Genomic DNA, 26,911 nt, shown 5'->3' with positions numbered 1-26,911 from the left:
CGGGACCTCAGTTCCGAGAATTACTATAGGTTCCTTTGTGTCTCCACCGCAGCTGCTATAAACAGAATAGCATGGACTGACAGCTTAAATAGCAAAACGCTAATTTCTCAGTTTCTGGAGGCTATAGGTCTGAGACGAAGGTGCCATTTTGGGGAGGTTCTGGGGAAGGCCCTTTTCCTGGTTTCTTCAAATGGCAGAAAGCAGAGAAAGCGAGCTCTCCCATGTCTCGTAAGAAGACCACTGAGCTCCACCCTCGGGACCTAATCCCCTCCCGGACACCCCAGCTCCAAATCACCATGACATTGGGGGTTAGGGTTTCAAAGCAGGAATTTGGCACACAAACATTCAGTCCACGACAGTTTATCCTCCTTAATCCACAATGAAGCCAATCTATTGAAACAAAGAGTCACAAAGATTGAGTACCTGATACGTTTCAGGCACCACAGTAGGTGCCTTACATACATTATTTAAATGTGAAAAAAGCTGTATAAATTATTATTGCCATCACATGAGAGAAAAGGAAAGTGAATTTTTAGCAAAGAAACGGACTCAGCTTTAAGCTTATTCTAGTCGACAAAATATCTAGCGAAGTCCACATAGACACTATCTATGGTATGCACGGGCTTTTTATGGACCAGGGACCAGAGACGTAATTAAATGTTTTGGAAGATTTACTCTTCAGAAACTGCACTGAATCTCATCCCAGGACTTCCGCGTATGTATGCAGAGCAGCATCCAGGACAGGGTTCACTCTCAGCCTTCGCAGGAAACAGAGCTAATTCGTTGTAGGTCTAGTTTCTTGTGTCGGGTCCTCAGTTTGATCCTAAAATTTCCACCTGTCAGAGGTGATTCCTTACAGAGGCGTCTGTGGACGTTTTTTTGGAGCCGGAACGTACCCCACAGAGCCTCTCTCACTGGGGGTAGCAGATGAGGAAACCGCTCATTGCTGCTGACGATCGGTCTTAGTCATTTTCTGGCAGAGCCACAACCACGGTGGCCACAGCCAGGGCAGCAATGCGGTCCTGGCTTTTCTTTCTTTAAGAATAAGGACGCAACCTCACAGTTGCTTTCACGTGTCCTTGAAGAAAACGCAAAGCCCTGATGGCGGTTTTACCTTATACATGAATGACCCTCCGCGTCAAGCCAGCCTCCAACGTCACCTAGAAACGCTCGCGGACTCCTGAGTCCATTCGACCTGTCACTCTCCTGATTCAGAAGGCCCTTTCAACCTCTCTTGTCTCTCCAGAAACCTCTCCCTCCTCTGCTTCTACCCCCAGTCTCAGCAGACGATTTGCTCCCCGACTCACAGAGAAGATGGAAGCAATAGAAAAAAGGTGCACACTTTCCCCCGGGGTTGCTGCTTCCCAGCGGCCACCTCCCTTCCAGTTGCAGAGCTGCCCCCCTCTTCCCTGGCCCAGCCCCTCCCTTCGTGCGTGGAATCCACCTTTTCTACCCTCCTTGAGAACGGTGCACTGCAAAGGAGTGTTCTGTCTTCTCTGCTTCTCTTCCCCCCTCCTTCCTGCATGACTCCTGTTATCAGCACGGCTGTAACCTTCCCGCTTGAACAAAACAGCAACCATAACAAAGCCAAACCCTCTTCCCATCGGCTTCTGGTGACTGTCCATTTCTCTGTTCTCCTTCCCGACAATCCAAGGGGACAACCGTCTCCATAAATGACTTCTCCCCTGCTAAATTCAACGGTTGATTACCCTTATCTGACTTGGTCCACGAGCAGCATTTGGCACAGTCAACACCAGCTTTCCCTCGTGATTTTTCACTCCAATTCCGGGGCACCCCAGACTCCAGGGTTTCCGGTCATCTCACGGGCACCTTACGGCCATTGTTTAACTAGCTGCTGCGGCTCAGTTTCTGTTTCTTGTTTCTCCTCAAGAGTGACACGTGGCTGGGTGCTGAATTCTCATCTGTTCTACACTCATTTTCTTAGCGATTTACTTCTCCTCACTTCAAAGGTCACAGATGTATAATTAAAAAAAAAATCATTCGGGGCACCTGGCGGCTCAGTTGGTTAAGTGTCTGACTTCGGCTCAGGTCATGATCTCGTGGTTTGTGAGTTCGAGCCCCGAGTCGGGCTCTGAGCTGACAGCTCGGAGCCTGGATCCTGCTTCGGATTCTGTGTCTCCCTCTCTCTCAGTCGCTCTCTGACCCTCCCCCGCTAGTGCCCTCTCTCTCTCTCTCTTGCTCAAAAATAAATAAAAAGATCTAAATATTAAAGAAAGTCATTTTAATTTTAGACTAATCTTAGTCCTAACCTAATAATCTAGCCTTTTGTTTCAGAAACCTCATTTCAGGGAGCGTCATCTTGCTGGCTCTTGGAGGTTTCTTCCCATCAGCCACCGTGTTTAGGTAACTAATACTCCACCGATGTTTGAGGCTTCTGGCTCCACACGCTGCATTGTGAGGGAAGCCCCGGGGTGCCCAGCTCAGCGGCCGTCTACGCAGTCTTTGCTCGTCACGGGAGGTCAGTGTCACTATATCCATGTCTTTGTGTGTTTCCGATTCTCAGGTTACATGGCTTCTTGTAGCTTTCTCTTACATAGACAATGTAAAGCCTGTTGTGTACCGTCTGTTTTCCCTGTACACATCTTGTAAGTTTCCGAAGCTGGGACAAAATATTGCCCTTTCTCTTCCAGAGATACTTTCAGAAAAAGACCTTTACTTGAATGTGATGAGGGATTGTGGCTTTTGTACGTAGACCTGGTGGTCAGTCTTACCTGACATTTTACCAATCCTTACTGCTCTTCCCCTCGATAGCCCACACTGCCCAATACTACAAACCAGATGCGTGTGCTAACTCTTTCCAGGATCCACCAATACCACTTTTGTGGCAAAATCTGGAGGTCTCTGAAGCACCAAAAACCTTTCGTGTGAACAAAGTCGTCCTCAGAACAAAGCTCCAGGCACGATGAAACGTGTCTGCGTGTTTATTCCAACAGCAGACAGGTTGCACAAACGATCTGGCTTTCCTAACACATCATAATACACGTTGGGCATCTCCATTAAGGGTGGTCGGCTACTTCCTTAATTATATTACCACGTTGTCTCTTCAGACTCCTTTTTACTCAATACATAGGACTAAACATTTGCTTCGATACCTGGGAAGATTATACTGAGTCCGGATAGCCTGGGCTCTTCACCACTGCTAATCCCTGATCGTGAAGACTCCTGTCTCAGAGACACATCATGAACTTAGCTGGAAAAGTACACACATTGGGTGATGGATGTGGAGAGAAAAAGTGACAGTTTCTCCAAATGGTACGGGTTACATTGTCTTAGTCTTTCCGCTTTCGGCATATACAGAAACTGTTCAAGTGAAGTAACCCTGAACTTTCATCTGGCTTACAATAGGGCATCTTTTAGAACATTTCAAATAATGAACATAGCAAGATTCAACAACTTACTTTCTAGGGGACAAAGGGACCGAGAATCTTTGGTTAAGGATTTGCGTAGATTGCTTTTGTAAGGGCAAATCTGGGGGCATAATTTTTATTGTAATGCATTCACCCAAATAAAATTAAATAGTCCTACATCCGTCTCCAAATCAGAGTTCAGCCACGGTTACTTGCCACTTAGGTTGTCACATGTCATTTCTTCTGACCACAAGCTTCCACTGTTTCATTCAGATGTAAGTGATTTAGGAACATCACATCTAATACGTCACCACCCTAAAGCAGATGGGCTAACGTGACAGTACGAAGCTCTAAGTGTGCCCCGAAGCAAATTGTTGCTGGACAGTGTGAAATGCTTAGCAAGTCCCTCCATGCCCAGAACGCCACTGAAGGCTCAATATCAGAATTCTTTCTTGATGCATTAATAAGGGATGTGGATACCACAAACATGTCTGAACTGTCCCCACCCAGGCTCAGACGAAGACTTTCTTTTCAAAAATAAATGCCAGGCTTCGTTCCGTAAGAGGTTTGATGTGGCTTAGATCATGACTTAGCAGACAAAGAAGAAGATTCCCTGGATGCTATTTTCTTTGCACCAAAAGGTCACTTGCAAGAGAGACCCTGCCAGGGACTGTGAAGTGAAATCAGATAGACTCACTGCAATTATGGCCCTACAGCCCACATTTCAACCGGATTACAGAGCATGCACATCGTAGTAGACGCTTCCTAAGAAGTAACTACAGCCGCTAAGTACAGAAAATAAAGTAGTTTCCTACAAGGACTCTCTGTTTGTAATATCTTGAAACAAACGAACAAACGAACGGATAGTCCTCTTAATAGGATTGTCGATATGTAGGTTCAGTGCCCAGAAATTATGATTCTGTGGATTTGAAGTAGGCCCAATCCCTCGGAGATCTGAATTAAAAAAAAAAAATTTAATGTTTATTTTATTTTTGGAGAGAAAGAGAGACAAACAGAGTGCAAGTGGGGGAGGGACAGAGAGACAGGGAGACAGAATCCGAAGCAGGCTCCAGGCTCTGAGCGGTCAACCCAGAGCCCGATGCGGGGCTCGAACCCACAAAGCGAACCGTGAGATCATGACCTGAGTCGAAGTCGGACGCTCAACCGATTGAGCCACACAGGCGTCCCTCAGAGATCTGAATTTTTAACACTCCTAAAAAAACTGAAGGAGACTTTTGCTTGTTTTGTTTTGTCGCTGCTTTGTTCTTAAGATTCTTACCGTTCTTCTTTCAGTCTGCTGTAATTTCTTATGCGTTAGACGTCACTGTTCAATACTGTGAGATATCCAATTTAATGTTACATATAACGACGTCTTGACTGTCTTTCCAAATTTTCCATAAAAGTCTATGCATGCCTGATTGGTTGCTCAGAAGCAGAAAATTTAATATAATTTACAACCATGGTTCTGACATCTTTTCTTCCGTTAAGTATTATCATTAAAATAAAAATTAGCAAAATTGAAAGGAAGAAAATTCTACCCCATTTTTACCATTAACCTTGTTTTCTTCAATAGCGAAATTGGACATTTAACATATTTTCCAATTTTCTATTTTTTCTTCTATATCTTACTTGTTAATATATTTTGTCCATTTTTTGATTGGTTTATTTTTCTATTGACTTATTATTTCTATTGATTTTTCTCATTAAACTATATGGACACTTTAGATACCTACAACTTTTTTCTAGTTTGCTTGCATGCTAAGTTTGTTTCTAATGTTTGCAATTCCCAAATATTTAAAAATTTTATATAGTCAAATCTGTCTAACTTCTATCAAATCTAACCCTATGAGTTAGCTCAGGTTTAGGAAATAGCTCTCCATCTACAGATCAATTAAATATACACATACATTGCCCTTGAACATTTCCTGGTTTGATTTTTTTTACTTATTTATTTTTTTAGTAACATTTTTGATTTTATTTTTGAGAGACAGGGAGAGACAGAGTGCTAGCGGGGGAGGGGCACAAAGATAGGGAGACACAGAATCCAAAGCAGGCTCCAGGCGCTGAACTGTCAGCCCAGAGCCCGATACGGAGCTAGACGAGCCATGAGATTATGGCCTGAGCCAAAGTCGCAGGTTTATCCGAGACACCCAGGTGCCTCCCCCATCCCCCGGTTCATTTTTTAAAATAACTTTTATGTGTTACTAGTTTGGAAATATCTAGGTTTGTTCGTTCTCTGAAAGTTACTTACCTTTTGTTACATTACATAAACACAAGACTTCACTTCCTAGAATAGTGTCTTTGAAAGGACGATTTGGGAGCGCCTGGGTGGCTCAATCTGTTAAGCGTCCGACTTTGGCTCAGATCATGATCTCGCAGGTTCGTGAGCTCGAGCCCTGCGTAGGGCTCTGTGCTGACAGCTCAGAGCCTGGAGCCTGCTTCGGATTCTGTGTCTCCCTCTCTCTCTGACCCTTTCCCTTTCATGCTCTGTCTCTCTCTGTCTCAAAAATAAATGAAACATTGAAAGGATGATCTGGAAAACCATGAATATCAAAATACTGAGATGTTTCTTAAAAATGTGCAGTTCTTGTCCTTTCCCATAACTATGGAATTCAGAATTCCATAAATAGGGTCTTGGCATATGCATGTTACTACATGCTGTAAGTGACTGTTAAGTGCAGTAAACATGTGAGCGTGTCCGTGGCGGGTGAGTAGGTGGGTGAGTAGTGTTGCTTGGTTGTAAAAGCTCCCTAAGTGAGATGAACTCCTTTGCCGCCAAGAACCAATGAACCACAGGAAAACGCATGATTACCTGGCTGTTTAAAACATAGCCTTATATCATTCTTACACTTACGGTTCTGTCTCAGATAGTGTTGATTTAAATTAATTTTACTATCATGTTTTCCCTTTTAGTTCTTATAATATTTAGATGGTTGTTTCTATCATTACATTAATCTAATCATACTGGCCTACTGAAGGAATAAAAAAATTTAATATTCCTTAGACCCGTGTAACCATTATTCTAGGCGCTAATCAAGAATGTCATTGTTGAAGTGACAGTAAGTTTAAATAGGCTATACGGCATTCCATATGCTCCCACAGCTTTAATTAACTTGGATTCTGTTGTCTTGGAGATGTGCATTGATTTAATTCCATGAACACATAATTAATTTGACTTTTTCAAGCATATGATGATAAAAAGCTGAAAAAAATTGATGTACTGACTTTTCACTTCTTTCTAATCATACATTCACAACCTTGGTTCAAGACCCAATTAGCTGACGCCTAGATTACAGCCACAGGCTCTGAACTGGTTTGTCACGATTTTTCCCAATTCACCAATACTTCCAGAATAATATCTCTATCTAATTATGTCACTGTCTGAAATCCTTAACTGATAGCTATAGCAGTCGGACCGTAGTCCCAACTCCCCGCCATGACATAAAAAACTCCCCACAGTCTGATTCAGGCTCATTCTTAACCTTCCCTTTTGTACTCTGAGTTTCCATACCATTTGCACATCTCTCAAAATGATCTATGCTTTCTCTCACATCCAGTGTTTTGCAAATGCTACTTCTATCGTTTGGAAGTCCCTCGTGTACAAACCCACAGGCTTAAGCCTCGCTGCCAAACTCATACATACCCTTACCTGACTACGAATTAAACTTTAGAATTTATTTCAATGCCACTTCCTCCAGGAAGCCCTCTTCGGTGGCTAGGTCCATTCCTTCTGGTCACCACAGCAACTTGTTCACCCATTTGTAATGCTAATGTGCTTCCTTCAATAAATTTTAGACTCCTTAAGGTTGAGTTTATTTCCTATTTATCTTAGAGTTTCTGGAGAATTCAAAACCTGGCACACAATTGGCACTCAAAAAAAAAGATTTTTATTGTATTTATTTTATTTTTATTTTATGGTTGTTTCAGAAAAAGATTTTTAAAATAAATATTTTATATGTAAATTCAAATGAACATATAATTATTGAGTAAAAGCATCAAATCTTTATATACGGGAATTTATTACAGAAGTTTCAGAAACATGCATACTTGCTGGAAGATTATGATGTAATTTATTAAAAGCTATCTATTTTTCCCTCAGTGCAAAATCAAATAATGGGAGAAGCAGGCTTTCTCTTCTGTCCATTACACAGTGGCTTGTATTTATCTAATCTTCCTGCCTAGGTTAGATGAAATACATATAGTTATTTTGAAATACTAAAGTACAAAGAAAGAAGAGTGGGCACAAGGGATCAAATGTCAGAGAGAAATAAACATCCTATAAAATTGCCCACACTCTGTATTTTGTTTTTGTTTTTGTTTTTTTGTTTGTTTGTTTTCACTTGTTAGGACCAGAGATAATTTGCCTTACATGGAATAGAAACAAACTAAAACCATCATCCAGGAGTTGACAGAAGTCTTGCTCAGCTAGGGAGAGTTTTATTCTGGGTTTGTCTAAGAGTTGGAAAGTTGAGGTATAGGTTAAAGAAACAAAGATAAGTGAAGTCAGGTGTGATCTAGATGTACTGATGACTTCAAATCTAGCTATGTACAGAGTAAAACTCATTTAATAAATAACAATAATTGTAACAGTAAAAGCAATATCTGGGGGCATAAGATCATAAACAAAGATTTACAGTCTCTCAATGCTAAGTAGTAAAGTTTGGACTTCAAGGAATGTTATAATGGAGAGGTCTCAATTAACGCTCTAGTCAATCGACTGAAAACCTGAAAATCCTACCGGGGAGAAAGGTATAGCATGGGAGTAAGAGTTCTGCAGAAAACAAACAAACAAACAAATAAACAAAAAAAGACAGTAAACCTGAAGTTCCACCTGTACTGAATCAACGTGATCTGCAAGTTATTTGTCTGTAAAGGATTTTTTTTCAGAAAAAAGAGCAGTATTCAGTGCCTATACAATTTTTCATATAAAGCATCTGAAACTCAGAAAATTAATTACCAGACCTACAAAAAGACAAGACCAAATAACTGAAAACAAAGAGCAAGAACAAGAAAATCAACTAAACAAAAACAGATCCAAGAGTTCTTTAGAAAAAGACTTCAAAGTATAATGGTCGATATATTAAAAAGAGAAAAAATGAAAAATGTCACCTGGAAGCTTGAATCTATTGTAAAGAATCAAATGAAAATTCTAGAACTGAAAACTGCATGACCAAAATGAAGAAAACAAAAATTAAGGGACATAAATATCAGCCAGAAGAAATGTCCAGATTGAAGCATACAAGGGGAAAAGTGGTTTTGAAATGCAACAGAATAGGGTAGTGGACCCATGGGGCATGGTGAAAGTTGTAATTTGTGTGTAATTCAAGTTCAGGAAGGAAAGAAGAAGAGGAATAGGGAAGAAGCAATATTTTATAAACTGAAAAAAATGCATTATGTCATAGATTCAAAAAGCTATAGGAACAAAACCAGAATGAATATATTTACATTTGAAAGGCAAAATAATCAAGCTAATAAAAGACAAAAATATTTTCATGACATTGGAATAGGTAAAATTTTTTAAACATAACACAAGGAGTACTAATGAGAATTATTGAAATAATGTATTTCATAAAAATGAAAACCTTTTTTAATCAAAAGATTAAATGAGAAGAAGGAAAAGGCAAGTCAGAGAATAGAAGCTATGCAAAATATAATTCCTCAACAAAAGCTTTATTCAAATTATAAGAACATCTAATATCATCCAGAAAATGATAGCCAACCTAGTAAAGATGGACAAAAAACAAATAGGCAAAAGTATGTTTATATAAACAAAATTGCATATGTCAATATTTATTACATCATTAATCATCAGAGACAAACCAAATAACAACATGAGATCCTAATATACCCACCACCCAGTAGATGAATACATTAAAAATGAAGAAAGATACCAAAGAAAGAAAAGCACAAAGAAACAGGAAATCTGAAGATAGCACATGTGGATCTGGAACAGTTAGAATACTCCTACATTGCTGATGATAGACTAAATTGGTACAAGCATCCCAGAAAACATTTTTTGGTCTTTATTAAGCTGAACACATCCTACCTCCATAATCTGGCAATTCAGTTGGGCATATACTTAACTGCAATGACTAAAAACGCGTAAACCAGCAATGTATGCGAATGTTTGCAGCAGCTTTATAAAAGGCCACACTGAAAACAGCCAACGTGTCTATCACCATCAAAATGTATAAATAAATTATGGGATCTTTAAAAATTTTTTTATTTTTTTATTTTTATTTTTTTAATGTTTTTATTTATTTTTGAGAGAGAGACAGAGAGAGTGTAAGCACGGGACGGGCAGAGAGAGGGAGACACGGAATCTGAAGCAGGCTTCGAGCTGTCAGCACAGAGCCTGACGCGGGGCTTGAACTCACGGACCGCGAGATCATGCCCTGAGCCGAAGTCGGACACTCAACCGACTGAGCCACCCAGGCGCCTCATGGGATTTTTTTTAAATAAAAAGAACAAACTTCCACATGAACAACATACATGAACTTTACAGTAATAGATTTGAAAGAGCAAACCCAGACATACAAGAATATATGGGATATGATTTCTTTCATGTAAAATTCAAAAGCTAGTAAAATTAATCAGTGGTGATAAAGTTCAGAATAGTAGTTACCTTTGGGAAAGGGATTTGGACTGATAAAAGAAACTTCTGGATTGCTGTAATAGGCCATCTCTTGGTCTCAGTGGTTGGACATGTTTATACAATCATAAAGTATCACCAAATCCAGGCTGCTCTTCAGAAACACACTCCAAAAGTATCCATGCTCTGGAAGGGTCTACAGATACCCATGCGATCTCTTGTCATCGTTCAGAAATGCAATGAGGCTTCGGTCTGGCAGCCACCTCTGCCACAGCCCTCCTTGTCCCTACATGACTCACCCAGGTTAGATAACACGGGTGGTCATAGCTAGAATACAGTACGCATGCGTGCACACACACACACACACACACACACACACACTTTCTGTAATATTGAGTAACCTTCCCAAATGGAGTAGTGTGTTAACTCCTCAGATCTTTCTGTTTGGATTGATCTTTCTTCTATCAGAGAGAAAGTCTTTCACACTTGAGCCGCTCAAGAGAACTCAGTGTGTTCTTCGTCAGCTGGCTTTGGTTCCTGAAAGGGGCATTGAGAAGCTTGCTCTCACTCCAGAGCTTTAAAGCCATGCGGAGGCTGTTGTACAAGGCTTGTGTGAGCCCGGGAAAAGGAGAGAATGCCTCAAGAACAGAAATAGGAGTGTCAGGCTATCTTCCCACTTCTGCTTTTTTCTCTCATCTCCTTCTTTTCTTCCTTGTTCTTTAATAGACTTCCTGCTTCCCCGTAATGCTTCGGTGTTGAAAGAGATGGTCGCCACAGTTCGCGTGCCGCCCAGAAGTGAGGCAGGCATTTGGGACCAAAGTCTGCCTTATAGGCGACCCTAGGGGCTTTGGGCTTTTACCTGGTGTGTGGTGGTAAGACACAGGAGAGTTCTGGAAATGGGAGTGGAGTGATCTGACTTGTGTTTTATCGAGATCACTCCAGCGGCTGTCACTTTAGGGAAAGAAGGGAAGCCAGAGGAGGAAGCAGCAGCATAATCAGAGCTTTCAGTCATCCGGGGGAGAGACGATGGGGTTTTGGACCAGAATATGGTGATGGTCCAATAACCAATGAAGAAAGGTTGGATTACAGATGAATTTTAAAGGCGGAGGCCAAAATACTTGCTGACGTGTTGGCTAAAAGTGAGTTTTCGATGTGAGCAATTGTTAGAATAGACATTCTGACATAGAAAATTCAAATGGGGAAATAGTTTGAAGGAAGGGATCAAAAGGGCAGCTTATTATTATTATTTTTATTTTTTCAGTGTTTATTTTTGAGAGGGACAGAGAGAGCGAGCAGGGGAGGGGCACAGAGAGAGGGAGACACAGAATCCGAGGCAGGCTCCAGGCCCCACGCTGTCAGCACAGAGCCCGACTTGGGGCTTGAACTCACCAACTGTGAGATCATGAGCTGAGCTGATGTCAGATGCTTAACCGACTGAGCCACTCGGGTGCCCCAGGGCAAGTTATTATTTTTTAAAATTTATTTCTTTTTAAAAACTTTCTAGAGGACCGGAAGGAAGATCTGGAAAATATGGAGATAAAGTGGAAGTGACTGTCATCTGCTGTAGGCAGACCGGGTGCCATGTTTTTCCAAATAGGTCATCACATTCTCATGAAAGACACGAGCTCTAGACGCTGTCACTCCAGAGTCACAATATGCCCAACGATAGTGGCGGTTTCTGATGAGACATGGTTCCTTAATTCCTCCTGATGTCATCACATGTTGTTTGCTGCAACCCTCGCAGGACACTGCCCTCCTCCCACGGCACACGTGAGTTCACAACATCAGAGAAGCAACAATTCTCTGCAATTCCTTTAATCAATGAATCTTTTCACGAGATTCCTTCACGCTGGTCACGCTCGCATTATTGATTTAAACTGAGTGCAGCTTTTTTTCAACAAAAAGAAATGGCGCTGGCTTTCACGTGAATCTGGCCGATCCGCACGAGAAGCAATCGATGACAAAGGTCAAGGGTCTCTGCGTCTGCCTGCAAGGTCAATGCTGCAGTGAGACCGTTGGGGCAGTGTCCAGAGTGGAGAAGTCAAATATTTATTAACATCGAAATAAAGATGGAGCTGATTACACATTGGTCAATTGGGCTCTGGAAACCTCATTGCAATAAAACACAATCGATGCCATCCATCAGCAGCGTTTTCTATTTATTACATTTTTCTCACAAGCTGCACAATTTGTCTTCTTGCTTTCCCTTAGCAGGTGCCAAAGCAACGCTATTAGGAGCTGATCTTGCGCTGTTTATAATAGGTAACCAGAAGCTGTCTTTTTCTTCCTCCAAAATAATTTCTAACATAAAACTAACAAATATTCAGTGGCGTATATCTTGAACACTCAAAATATATGGAGAACTTATGTTTTATTCACCCATGTTTCCATCATGATGAGGGAATTTCTGTTATTTTCTCAGAGCTCTTTCTAGTATTTTTTTTTTGTAGACTTTTAAAATTTTATAACTGAATTCAAACTGTTTGGAGCACCTGGGTGGCTCAGTTGGTTAGGTGTCTGACCCTCCACCTCAGCTCGGGTCATAACCTCATGGGTCATGAGTTCGAGCCCCACATCAGGCTCAGCACTGACAGCGTGGAGCCTGCTTGGGATTCTCTCTCTCTGCCCCTTCCCCACCCCTCCAAATAAATAAATAAACTTTAAAAAGCACGTAAAAACTGTTTACACATAAGATTTTTATGTAATTTTATATTATCACCATTTCCTCTAAATATTACGGATGCTTATAAATACGATTTTAAACGATTGCACATGATTCCACCGCATGGCTATGCCATTATTTTTAGTTGTTCTACTTTTAGATGGCATGACATTTTTTTCTTCTTTCCCACTGTGAATAAACTGAGGCGCAATAATTTTTCCTGATCGGTGTTTACGTATCACCTTGTGGAGTTATTTTGCTTTAGAAAACCCAAAGAGTTCTCCACATTATCTGTAAGCTACAAACTCCGAAGTGTATGGGTTTAACCCAAACCTTTTCCCTGAGTCCTAGATTCTCGTGTGTAATTGCTTACCTACTATCTCCATTTGGAATCCACTAGGGATGCCTAATGGGAATCTGAAACAATATGTCCAAGTCAGAGCATCTTCGAAGACATTCCCAGTTCATACCTGTTCATCTCTCAGTCTTTCCCATCAGTAAATGGTTCCATCATTCAATCATCTAGTTGCTTCTTTTTTTTTCAAGATGATTTATTTTGAGAGAAACAGAGACAGCATGAGTTGGGGAGGGGGAGACAGAGAGGGGGAGAGAGAGAATCCCAAGCAGGTTCCACACTCGTCAGCACAGAGCCTGATGCAGGGTTTGAACTCATGAAACCGTGAGAACATGACCTCAGCGCAAACCAAGAGTTGGATGCTTCACAAGGCATCCCGACCATCTAGTTGTTTCATCCAAAATTCTGGGTTCCATGCATTTTAATCGACTCAATTTATTCAGCCAACATTTAGTCACTGAAAATTTGTAAGTAGAAGGAATATTGGAATATGTTCTAATTATATGTTCTAATTCTGTAATCTAATTATGTATCGTATTGAATTAGAGCCAATTCCATCCATTTCTGTACCAGAGAGAGACTGGGTGATTTGATACGGAAGCACGACAACACGGTGTCAGACCCAGGACCTTCACGGGACAACAGCCGGAAGCAGAGACTGTGAGCGTTGCTCACAGCTTTCATGACATCTGATCCGTCATTCAAAAAAAATGTTTTTAATGTTTATTTATTTTTGAGAGAGAGAGAGAGAGAGAGAGAGAGAGAGAGAACGTGAGTGGGGGAGAGGCATAGAGAGAGGGAGACACAGAATCCGAAGCAGGCTCCAGGCTCTCAGCCATCAGCACAGAGCCCGACGCGGGGCTCAAACTCACGAACCACAAGATCATGACCTGAGCCAAAGTCGTCCGCTTAACCGACTGAGCCACCCAGCCGCCTCTGATCCGTCATTCAGTTCTTTCTCTTTCCTTTAAAATATACACCATAGCTTCATACCTTTTGTAACAGACAAGCCACTTCTTTGGACTCCCACGGTGGGTTCCAAACTTGCCGGCTTCCCGTCCGCTCCTGCTGCCATTCATAAGGCGTGTTAGTTCGCCTTTCTGCTGGAGCTTTTCCAGCGGCTTCCTAGGCACTAAGAATGAAGCAAAAGGAAAGTCCTTCTCATGTCCTGTAAGATCCTTGAGGACCTCAGTCTTTCCCTGGAATTACCTCAAGGACTTCGCCCTTGAGGCTCTGTGTTCCATCTCTCCCTTGTCGTCCTGGTGGGGTTTTATCCCAGATGCATCCGACCCTCGTTACCAGTTTCTCCGATGAGCCAAGAACTACCGCTGGGAGTCTCTCCAGCTGGCGCTCCAGGGGGCAGATGGGCATGTGGGTAACTTGTTCTGAACTTGACAGTCTCCACAGGTTGGGCTCGAAAGGCGAGTGACAGTTCTCAAGGCAGGGAAAGAGCGCCACCCAGTCTGACACAAATGCTTACAGTAATGGTCAGCGACACATATGAGAGGGTTCACGGGACGAAGCTTCCGCTAGGAGCAACATGAGCGTCTGAGTAAGGGCATCGAGCCAGTGTGGACAGCTGATCTCAGTCTGAATAGGACGATCCACCTTTAACGGCTTGAACACAAAGCTTGTAGCAGATGCTACAGTTTTATTTATCGTTTACCTGCATATGAACGATGAGGTGTGTTCTTGGAGAATTAATTCAAATTCCTTAAGTTGGAAGGCCCATTTTGGAAACAGGGCCAATTCCCGAGTCTCCGGAAGTTACCAAAGCGTTTCAATTAGTAACTTGGACCAGGCGAGAGCAACTTTTTGAGAGCAAGGGGACCATGCAGAAATCAAGTCAGAAAGCTGTTATGCTGACCATCCGCAGCTCACTGATGGCTGGTGTTCTTGGTGAGCGCTGAGGTGGGATTTTACTCCTTTATCCTTGTGCATGGGGTTCCTCCTCTGAACTCAGAGGCTTAAGTGTCGGATCATAGGCATCTCGATTTTTATCCGGCTCTGGAAGGGAGACGCCTCACGGACTGAGGGAAAGAAATCACTATTTGAAGCAATTTTCTCTTTCCCTCTTTCAACAAGAAGGGAAAAGAAGTGCCCCCCACCCCCAACCCACCCAGCACTTGACTGAACCTGCACCGAAGGCAGCCCTGTGGCAATGGCGAGCCGTCTATAACCTGGGCCAACTTGACCACAGCCTGGGACAGCTCTCAGACGCACCAGGTGAGACCCCCTGCTCAGAGTCATTGCACTTCATCTGGATTCTTGTTACTCTCAAGTCCCCTGGGACCAGACTTTCAGCAAAGGTCTCCTTGGCCACCCTTGCCACCTTTTCCTTAGCCCCCTTCTCCTTCACCATTTTGAAGTGTGTATTATTCATCCACATGCGAGGTTCATGGGTTGAGTTTTTTTCAGAATATTTTCTGCTCATTTGTGCATAGAGAGGCATAAATTACAAACCTGGGTTTCTCATGAGGGAATCAATAACATCATCTACATAAAATACTTATAGTCCCTGACAGAAATGTAAACATTTAATAAATACTAGTGGTTATCCATTGGCATATTAAATAACAGATGGTGAAGAAATTGGGGCTATCTGAAATATCACTGTAAATCCGCTCTCCTGTAAATTTTAATACCATAGATATGCAAAAGTATGGAGTGAGATAATGACAGTAGGTTTAAATATATGTCATGTTGCTTTAGATCACACTTTAAAGAAATAAAATGACACAGATACAAATAAAAGATACCTCCATTCCATTTCCCGCCTACCTGAGGTAGTAAATGGAAATATAGTGGAGGTTTTAACACACATTTCTGTACTTCCGCATCACAAGTACGTCTTCGCAAATGATATCTAAGATCGCTTTGTGTTTAAATTTTTTAATGTTTATTTATTTTTGAGACAGAGAGAGACAGAGCATGAGCCGGGGAGGTGCAGAGAGAGACAGGGAGACACAGAATCCGAAGCAGGCTCCAGGCTCTGAGCTGTCGGCACAGAGCCTGACGTGGGGCTCGAACTCGTGAACCAGAGATCGTGACCTGAGCCAAAGTCGGTCACTCAACCAACTGAGCCACCCAGGCGCTCGAGATTGTTTTACGTTTAAAATTTTATATAAAAGGTGCTGTTTTTACTTTTAAGTCATTGGGGCTATCTTCTTTTTTACTCAACATAATTTTTAGATTCACCAAATTAACACAAGTAGTTATGGAGTATTTATTTTAACTGCAGTAGAGTCTGTGGTTATATGAACATATTATAATTAGCAATGGGCACATTGGGTGAGTCCATATGAACCTTTCTTGTTTTTAGTGTTTTTCATATATATATCTGTGTTCTCATGAGGAGATTTTCTCTAAAGAATATATTTGAAATAGCTAATCGTTGTCAAAGGCTATGCACATTTTCAAATGTACTAGATACGACCTTGCTCTCCAAGCTTTGTAGCTTCTTTCCCTCATCATTGTGTCGATGTGACCCATGCTGCGGGTGGCACTGGGTCATTCATTTTCATGTTGTATGCAACTCCACCATTGAACTACAACATAAAGTATGTATCCATTCTAACGCTAATAAAATATTTGATTTATTTTCCATTTTGCTGCTGTTACAGGTAGTTCTTTTATAAATGTTGGACATGACTTATGTTATATATACATATTTATCTTGGGTGTATATACCTAGGAGTGGGATTGTTCTATCAGAGTGTGTTTTGTTTTATCTTTCGTCAATATTTCCAGCTTTCCAAATAATTCCAGTTCAATCAAATTCAACTATTATATTTTTAATTCTGTAATTTCTACTTCTTATAATCTATTTTATGGAACACATTAATCAGAGTTATTTTCAAGCCATATCTGCAAATTCCAGAATCTGGTTCATCTGTATATCTGTTTTTCATTGACTTTTTCATTCTTTTGATTCTTTGGTCCTATATCTTGGCGTGCTGGCAATTTGTGATTGAATGCTAGACATTATTATGATATTATCTTTCTTCAATGTGGGTTTACTTTGTCTCTCTCAGAGAGTCAAAGAAGAAGCAGATTCCATTTATCTGACTAGGAACCCAAATTATTCGAAACCAGATTTTAGATTTTATTAGATCTGGCCTCAACTGGAGGATCATAACATTTACCATGGTCCATGATCTTTGGTAGATAATTCTAATTTTTGACTCTCCATTACTACAAAATAGCTAAATGTTCTGCTTTGTATTTTTGCCTATTGGGTGCCTGCCACACACATACGAGCTGCTTTGGTTCTTAAGGCCTTGAGCATAACTGAGCCTTGAGGGGAAAAAACAAGTACATGAGTTCACATTCAGTTCTCTTGATTTAATTTTTTCTTGGAAACTTTTCCGTTCATACTTTGACTGCCTTACTAGCTATGATATCCAGTTTTTGTCTCTTCAGTCCTGTGAATCTACCCCAGTCTCTGAGGTTAATTTTCTCTCAACTTCTCAGTCTGTTGTTAGCACTCAGCAAGTGCCTACAGGGGAAAATGATGGACTTCCTACTGTGTGTTTTTCTTTTCTCTGGGAATCTTTTTGTCTCTATATTTCATATCTATATCATGTCATTTAAAAATTATTTACTAATAAAATTAAATTTTAATGTTATTTTAAGTACAATTATTTTTAAATTTTGTTCTAAAATATCACTTTAAAAGCTTTAAACTTTAACCAGAAAATTTAGTGCATTTATATATATTGGAATTATTGATATAGTTGGATCTTTTTCTGTTTTCCGATTTTGTGTTTCTTTGGTCATTTTCCTTTAGCAATATTTTTGTAGTTTGAATTGAATATACATTTTTTATTTTTGCTTTTCTCATTCCATTTTGTGACATTACTCGTTTCGATGTCATGCCTTTTTTCTTTCACTGGTACCCTTGAAATATGGCAAGTGTATTCAACCTTAAAAAAATCTGAAATTTATTAATATGTCATGTTCTCCTGACTTTTGTACTGTTAATTCTGTTGTTAGTATTTTAACAATGTTAAAAAACTTGCACATCATAATTGTGATAATTATTATTTTATTCAAAACATATTTGTTTACACATTTCTTTGTTCACTATTCTTTTCATACCTCAGACTTCCTCTAAAGTACATCTTTTAGAAATTCCTTCAGGGAAAGTCTACTGAAGAGTAAATACAATCAGCTTTTATTTATCTGAAAATTATTCTATTTCATCTTGATTCTTGAAAGAGACTTTTGCCATGCGCCTTTACCAGATAGACTAGGTTGCACTTTGAGATCAAGCAACCCTCAAATCTGTGTGGCTTAAAAGCACAAAGGTTTAGGGGCACCTGAGTGGCTCAGTCAGTTTAGCATCTGACTCTTGATTTCGGCTCAGGTCACGATCTCACTCCTGCTCTTTCTCTCTAAATAAATAAATAAGCATTAAAAAAAAATCCAACAAAAGTTTACTTTCTACTCCTGGGTCACATCCATGTGGTTTAGCAAGAGGACTCCGACTCAGCAAAGGCACCCAGGGACCAGCCCCCAAAACCAGTCTCCACCTTTGGAATGTTGACGGCTTTGCCAGAAGTAAAGATAAATGTAGCAAAATATGCAACAAGCTTCTAATGCTTCTGCTCATAACTGGACCAAACCAGTAATACGTCCATACTTAAATTCATTAGGTCTGGAAGTGCAACCTTGTCATGTGTCCTAAGGGGGAGAGAGAGCTGGAATGTTTCTTTCTAGAATCATCTCTGTGACAGTCTTTGAATTTCCTATATCTCTTCAGCTTCTCTTGCATTCAGCCATTTATTATCTTCTGTATTCAGAGTCCTCAGCTACTTTTTTATTGTGCAAGAATGTTAGTTCAAATCTTAGGGTGTTTTGTCTCTTCAGCAATAGAAGATTTGGTAGGTAGCCTAGAGTCTGTTTACCCATAATCAAATGCTTGTGTCATTAAAATATTGTAGGGTTAGCCTCTGGTCCATTATTGGGAAAGGGGGCGGGTGGATTTATACTATGATTTTACTCTGTGATAATGTATGAATGTTGATTTGAACCTTAACTGCTCGCTTGTGCTTGTGTATAAAGACCACGAGGCTGAAGATTCATGCTTCCCAGATAAGTTTCATTGAATGATTTAATCACCACCATCTAAACTTGGGCCAATTTTCATTCCTTATATACTGGTGATAATTTTAACATGCCAGTCATCATAGGCTGATTCATCAAAACAGATTCTTTGGTTTCACCAAGCAGCATGCTTTTTAGAAATCTTTATCAATCTGATCTGGTTAAAATAAAGTGTGATGCCCTGACCTATTTTTGTTTCTCAGTCTGAACTCGTTCTGCTGTTATTTGTACCTTCTTACCTGTAAATTCTCAAACATAAATATAAATCCATCATCAGATTTAATGACAATGTGCACATATAACAATTTTTTTGCAGTAAAAGTAATCCTTTAATTTGAAAAGCATTAGCATCTTGTAAGTTATATATATATATATATATATATATATTCACTCATACCTTCTCCCTGAGTTGTTTCTTTATTGAAATTTAGTCTTCAGTGTTGCATATCACTTATTATTAAGTTATGTCACCCCCTAAAGCCTTGAAATTTGTACTGAAACACTTTGTAATTTCAGTGGAAATAACCGAATGAGTAATCATGAATTACCTATGGTCTAGAGTTACTGCTTTTCTCTTTGCTGCTTATCCAATCCAAGAGAACTTCAAGCTTCCTTCTCTCCAATTTAAGAAAGCCCTCTCTCTTGAAGTTGTGGAGTAACAGAAAATATATTGAGCTAAAACTCAAAAGAGCAGGGTGATTGTAAAACTCTGTCTGAGGAATCCTCGAAGGTCACTGGGGACGTAGCTCATAAAAGGATATGGTGGGTCGAGCTTACGCCCTCAAATTCTCAACTCGAAGTCCTTTATTGGTTTCACACATAATTTAGTGGTTCAGCCTCAGGAATAATTCTCATTTTTTTCCCATCTATTTGAAATATTTTTTATTGAATTTATTCATGCCTTTAATAGCTGATTTTGTAAAATAAAAACCATTATCAATAAGTTAGGTTGACTGAGCAGTCTCAGTATGCTAGGATTTGTTAAATCGCACTTATGTGGCTGTGGCTTAAAGGAAGAGTAGCTACAATTATGCGTGGTGATCAATGTAAAATGTCAGAGTGGAGCTCCATTTCCTCTTTGAGGGCAAACATATTGGATACGGGATGAACTGTAGACACCGAGTATTGCTCTGCGTCTCTATTTACCATAGCAATGAACCACCATGGTTTATGATGTGGTTTAGTGAGTGCTGGTGCTTGGCTTTGTTTCCATGTGTTTGCTCATATTCTCCTTTCTTCCTGTTCTTTAGTAAGACTTGAGTGCTGGTATCCATCAGAAATGCATTTTTAAGGAGTCCCTTACCGTCCTGGGGTCACCTCATGGTGATGTGCTCACCAGGGACTCCATATCCATCGTTGCCTTCAGGTAAAGACTTTCCTCCTTGCTGCTGCCTTGGGTTCTTAGCCCCTTTTCTCACCATTTCTCTTGAAGGTCCCGGCCCAATGTTCACACATTGGCTCTTCTGTAAGATCAGGCAGATCTTCATGATCTTATCCTGTCCTCTCTGATGTTCTTGTTTGGTTCACGTTTTTACTGAGCCATACACAGTTACCTGTCCTCCGGTTTGGTGAAGCAGTAGGTCAGACGTTTGCCACAGTAATGTCTGTCTAAGGGTCTGGCCATTAAACTCCACATTCATCTGAAGACCATTCCCAACAGACATGATTAATTTTGCCATTCTTAGAGTACTTCAGGACAGCCCCTTAACCTTTCTTCTTGAATGTTCATCTTCTTGGGGAGTGCAATAAGATTTCTTCCTTTTCTGGGGCACCTGGGTGGCACAGTTGATTAAGTGTCGGAGTCTCAATTTCAGCTCAGGTCATGATCTCACAGTCTGAGAGATTGATCCCCGCCTCAGGCTCTGCACTGATAGCATGGAGCCTACTTGGCATTCTCTCTCTCCCTCTCTCTCTGCCCCTCCCAGCTTGCATGGGCTCTCTCTCTCTCTCTCTCTCTCTGTCAAAAATAATAAACTTTAAAATAAAATAAAATAAAATAAGATAAGATAAGATTTCTTCCTTTTCTTAGCTTCATCACAGAGTCTCAACACGGGATGAGTGGAGGGCTTCTCTGGAATGCCGTAGACAGACCAAGTACCACAAACTCCCAGTTGCTTGCCAGCAAAGATCACTCTTTGCTGATGAGCAGAAATTCCTTCCTTACCCTGGAGCTTGGCCTTTACACATTTTTTGTTGCATCTGATGTTTCAGCCTCAAGGATAGTGGTCTTCCCCTGAGGGATTTTAGGAAAGCTTGCATGTCGGAGGTGGTTCCAGGGCAGATGGTGGGTTGGGAAAGTTTCTCCTTGATTTTTAAGATCCATAGAGCAAAATTCAGTGTCAATGAGAGAATTCCATACAAAAAAAATAAATGGCAAAATAAATACCTTGGTGAGGTTATTTGCAACCCTAAACGGTCTGAGGCATGTAGGTTCCTTTGATGCATGAACGTGTACCAGGGTTCCAGCCAAATGTCTGGCCTGAGCAGGAGTCCAACACGGGATCTGAAGTCTCACATTCTCCTTTGATTTGTCCTTACTGTGACAATCCACAAGAGAGGTTTGAACTGGTGTCATGGTGTTAGACAAATACACATTCAAAATTCTGATATTGCCAAAGATTGGTCTGTGACTCTGGGCAAGTGATTAACCCTTGCTTGGCATGCTTAATTTTGCATTTCTACCATGGGCGATAATTACAGGATTATTGGGAGAAGTAAATGGATAAAATATGTCTAACATAGTGGTTGGCCTAATGCAAACCTGGGATGATTATTAATTATTGACTTAAAATGTTTCCCTCAAAGTCTCCCCAAACCCGTGTCGTTCTCCTTTATATTTGGTCCTGCCATAACTAACAAAGCATTATTTAGAAAGTAAACTTGGTTCTCCATATTTAATGGAGCCCCACATCTTTATCTCCCGATGGTGACGAAGACATTTAGAATAATTGATACTTAGAGAAACATTTCCTGTGTTCATCTTCTCCCCACATTAACTTTCATGCATGTTTCTGGCGAATGTTGTTTTTGAACACATAGGTTTAAATTTTCTCCAATTTGGGGGCGCCTGGGTGGCTCAGTCAGTTGAGCGTCCGACTTCGGCTCAGGTCACGATCTCGTGGTCTGTGAGTTCGAGCCCTGTGTCGGGCTCTGTGCTGACAGCTCAGAGCCTGGAGCCTGTTTCAGATTCTGTGTCTCCCTCTCTCTGACCCTCTCCCGTTCATGCTCTGTCTCTCTCTGTCTCAAAAATAAAGAAATGTTAAAAATTTTTTTTTTTAATTTTCTCCAGTTTGTACCATCCATTATAAAAGCTCTAGGTCTTTGAAAATTAGGAGAAAAACTGTAGAAACTTTTACAAACTTCAAATTTCCCATATCATTAAATGTGTTTGGCATGTAGAAAAGGTGGATAATTGACTGTAAAATATTAAAATGTTCAACGTAATGACCTGCACAAAAAGTTGGCTGAATTGTTGGAACAGTAGCTAAGTTAATTAATTCTAGAGTACATTGTCAGCTCTACAGAAGGCTTCAGATCAAGAGACATAAATTAGTTTGCTATGATGAATAAGGTTCTTCTGCATATCAAAGGAATTAAGGCTGATTAGATTAGCATTTCTAAGGGTTATCCAAATTTGATACATTATATAAATCAACATAATAAAACTGGCAAGAAAAAGAATCAGAAATAGGTGGAGGAACGTAGAAAGCAGAGGATTATCATTCTTCTAGTCTGTGCTGTGCTTTAAAAGTAGCACCTTGGATTTCATCGTTTTTGTTCCAATTATCGCGAATGCTGATATTTTATAAACGTGGGGGCAAGGTCTTATTTTCTCCGAATATTATATTTTTCATCAAAAGCCCACATTTGATATCCTCAGAGATAGGCTCACATGCCTACCAGCAATTTTTATGTGACGAAGGGCTTGGATTAGTACAGATTTGGGTCTATATTCACTTGCATAAATAGCGTTCCATGAGGTAAATAGGTGATTTTAAAAATGGAAGTTAGGAAAATATAAATCTAAGAGTAGGATCTTTACTTACCAGGGGTTGTTATTTTCACGCCGGGAACTGCCCGGTTTCGCCAAATTTAACAAGGAAGGTATTATTGGAACTGCTCGACTCCCGAGAGGACCAGGGCCAGCACCCGACGGCCTGAGGATAAACTTGGCTCACCACCTGCGTTTGCACATAAAGTTTTATTGGAAGGCGGCAATGCCTGCTCATTTCGGCATGGTGCCTGGCTGTGTTCCTACTTGATCGCAGCGTCGCGTGCTTGCAGTGGAGACCGTATGTCCTGCAAAGCCTAGAACATTGATTAATTGATGCTGACCAAACCCTCGTTGTAGCTCACCAGACTGCTCTCGGCTCTTAGAACGGACCGTCGATTTGGAAGCAGGCACGAGTTGCTCATGCAGTTATCTCAGCTTAAACTCTTTTCTCGAGTTCTCCTTGATAATCTGTCCTCCATTCCCAAGCACGAATGTCTGACAGGTGGTCTTTGTCACTCCGAAGCACGGAGACTCCCCGCCTCCTTGGTGCTGGAGTCACACTTTGACCCGGCTTCACACAAAAACACGTTGGTTGTGCTCCTGCCTGTTTCCTTATTCGTCCTTCGAGCAGGAGACTTGGTGTAATTCATGTTTCTGTCTCCTAGAAACAAACAAACTGACAAAATCTTGTCTATGTTTAGCAGAAAGCCTAGAAAACAGAAGGTGCTCAGAGATTTTTGTTTTAGAAAATGGAAGGAAGAAGGAGGGAAGGAAGGAGAAAACAGTGGAGGGAGAGAGAGAGGAAGGATGGAAGAAACAAAAGATTTGAGGTAAATGATTGAAATAATTTACTGACACAGGCTAGAGAATGTTGTCCCAATAGAATGAGCCGGAGTCCTATTACCTAGGGCATCAGCGTTCAAGTTGGGGTGTTCACAATTACATATTGAGAAAAATAGCAAGAAATACATGTACATATGAAAAAAGCCATACCTATAGTACTTACAATATAATGTATATTAAAATATATATATTTTAAGTATATAAAGTATAAGTATATATATAATATATATATAATATATATAAGTATATATATAATATATATATAATATATATATAAGTATATATATAATATATATAATATATTACTTATATATAATATATACTTATATATAATATATAATATATTATACGTATATTGGATAGAGAGAGCAGGGAGGGGCAGAGAGAGAGGGAGACAAAGGATCCGATGCGGGGCTCCAACTCACAAACTGCAACATCATGACCTGAGCTGAAGTCGGACCCTTAACTGACCTAGCCACCCAGGCACCCCACCTTTTTCTTTTCTTTGTGTGTGTGTGTGTGTGTGTGTGTGTGTAATCGCGTCTACAGCAGAGAAGACAAATTCGGGGCGGTGTTATAAAATGATCTTGTAGTTGCTCTCCCTCATGGAATTTACAGGTGACCAACTGCCAAATGAACAACTGGCTTTTCATTCATTGTCACAAGATAAATTTCCAAAAAAAGTTTTTTTATTCAGGGCCTGAATTTAATTTAATAATTAAAGAGTAATTATAGCTCTCAAAAATAATTTTGTTTCCTATTATGACTGCTAGCATTCAAAGCAATTCTACAAAGAGTAAAATATCATATAACTTAATATCTATTATTATGCTTTGGAATCATATTTTTAACTCGTAAACATTTCCTGGCTCAAAAGAGATAATAATTTTACTAAGTTTTATATACTATTACATACACTCTTTAATATATATATATGACCTGCCACTCTGTTTTCCTATTTCATTACTCATCCGAACATTTTCAGTGATTGTTTTCTATTGGAAAATTGGCAGCTTTGACTATAGGGAATAAATACTTGGCTCCTCAATAACATACGTATAAAAAAATGCATATATACACATATATATAGAGAGAGATTTTAATGTAGAAAGCAAGCAGGGATTTTCACTATAGTTACATCTAAACTGTCTATTTAAACTTTCTCATGCATGTTTTTTAATGTACACACAACATAAATCACTCTTTTGGGTACACGGTGCTCGTTCTGGCCAATGCATGTAGTCACGTGACCAGAACCACACTCAAGGTACAGAACGGGTCTGTCAACACCCCAATTTTCTTGGTGTCTTCCTTTTCACCTCCAACAGTTGTCGACATGCATGTTTTCGTGCAGCTAATGTTGCTTTTCCAGAATGTCCTATCAGCGGAATCCTAGATTATTCAGCCTTTTGAGTTCAGCTTCCTTCACTTAGCGGGACTCCTGTGAGAGTCGGCCGTGGCACTGCGTGTGCCGACAATTTGCCGAGCAGCGGGCCACGGACAAATGTGCCCCTGTGGCTCATCTACTGGGGGGATGAAGGATGATCAGGTTGTTTCGAGCTCTTGGAAATTAGAAATAAAGCTGCAATAAACACCCACGTACAGACTTTCGCACAAGTATCCACGACTCTCTGGTTTGCCTTTCCTGCTTTTTAAGAGTGTCTTCATAGAACGAATTTAAAAATTGTGATGACATTCAATTTATACTTTTTTAAAAAATGAACTTAAGAATTGTACTTTGGGTATTGAACCTTCAAACTCCTTGCCTAATCCAACGACACAAATATATTCTTATGTTCCTTCTGTAGTTTGACATTTTATATGAATTTCTGTAGCTGGACATTTTATATCAGGTGTCTGATACCTTTTGAGCCTATTTTTGTCTTTTACTTACTTGCCTTCACGCTTTTGTCCAAAATCAATGGAACACAGGCGTGGAGCTATTTCTTGGCTTTCTGTTCACACAAGGCCAGATTGCTGATCCCTCCGGTCACTACGGTGTGTGGTGCTGTGCCCTGCGGTAATGAAAACCTGTAACAGAAATTGGTGAGAATATACTTACCGAAAGTTGTGTGAGACCTTTCCAGGGAAAAATTGTCAAACTCACTGTTATCAAGATAAGGATTTTCACCGAACCTATATACAGTCCAATGCTATGCCAATCAAAATATGAGCACGTTATTTTTGGCACTTGAAAATAACATTTTAATATTTATGTGGGAGGTCAAAGTGTGAAGCTAGCCATGTTGATTTTAGAGTGAAAGGGGATAGTTCACTTTCATTCTGTTGGTGAGAGTACAAATTGAGGGAATATGTCTAGAAACTCCAAGTCTAATGAGCATTTAGTTTAACCAAAAACTAAGTTTTGAAATATAGCATTCCATTAACACATACACATACTATTGCATAAAAACAATTCCTTATAGATTTTTAAGACAATAATATATAATATAATATAATATAATATAATATAATATAATATAATTATATATTATTACACACAATATATGTAGTTTATATTGTGTATGTTATATATTATTTTAAGACAATAATATATTTTAAGACAATATATTAAAAACAATTATTTAAGACAATATATATGATTGTGTCTAAATATACAGTTTAGTTTTGTGTAAATATACAGTTTGTTGAACAAAACAGGTTGAAACTACCTGAGAGCACTTATAATGCGGATTCTTTTCAATAAACGTATTGGAAAAGTTTTTGGAGATTTGTGACAATTTGAAAAGACTCACAGGCAAACCACATACCCTACTGAAAAAACTTTAAAAATTTAGATATTATTGTAAGAATACAGCATGTAATACATATAGCATACAAAATATGTGTTACTGACTGTTTATATTATCGGTAAGGCTTCCGGTCAACAGTAGGTTATGAGTAGTTAGTGTTGGGGGAGGCAAAAGTTATACACAGATTTTTGACTGTGGGTAACGTTGGGGCTTCTAAAGCCCACATTATGCAAGGG

Source organism: Panthera pardus, unplaced genomic scaffold, assembly GCF_024362965.1.
Source record: "Panthera pardus isolate Hobbes unplaced genomic scaffold, ASM2436296v1 HiC_scaffold_26, whole genome shotgun sequence".
Lineage (NCBI taxonomy): Eukaryota > Metazoa > Chordata > Mammalia > Carnivora > Felidae > Panthera > Panthera pardus.
The sequence above is the reverse complement of the archived record's forward strand: the minus strand, read 5'-3'. Positions refer to the sequence as shown.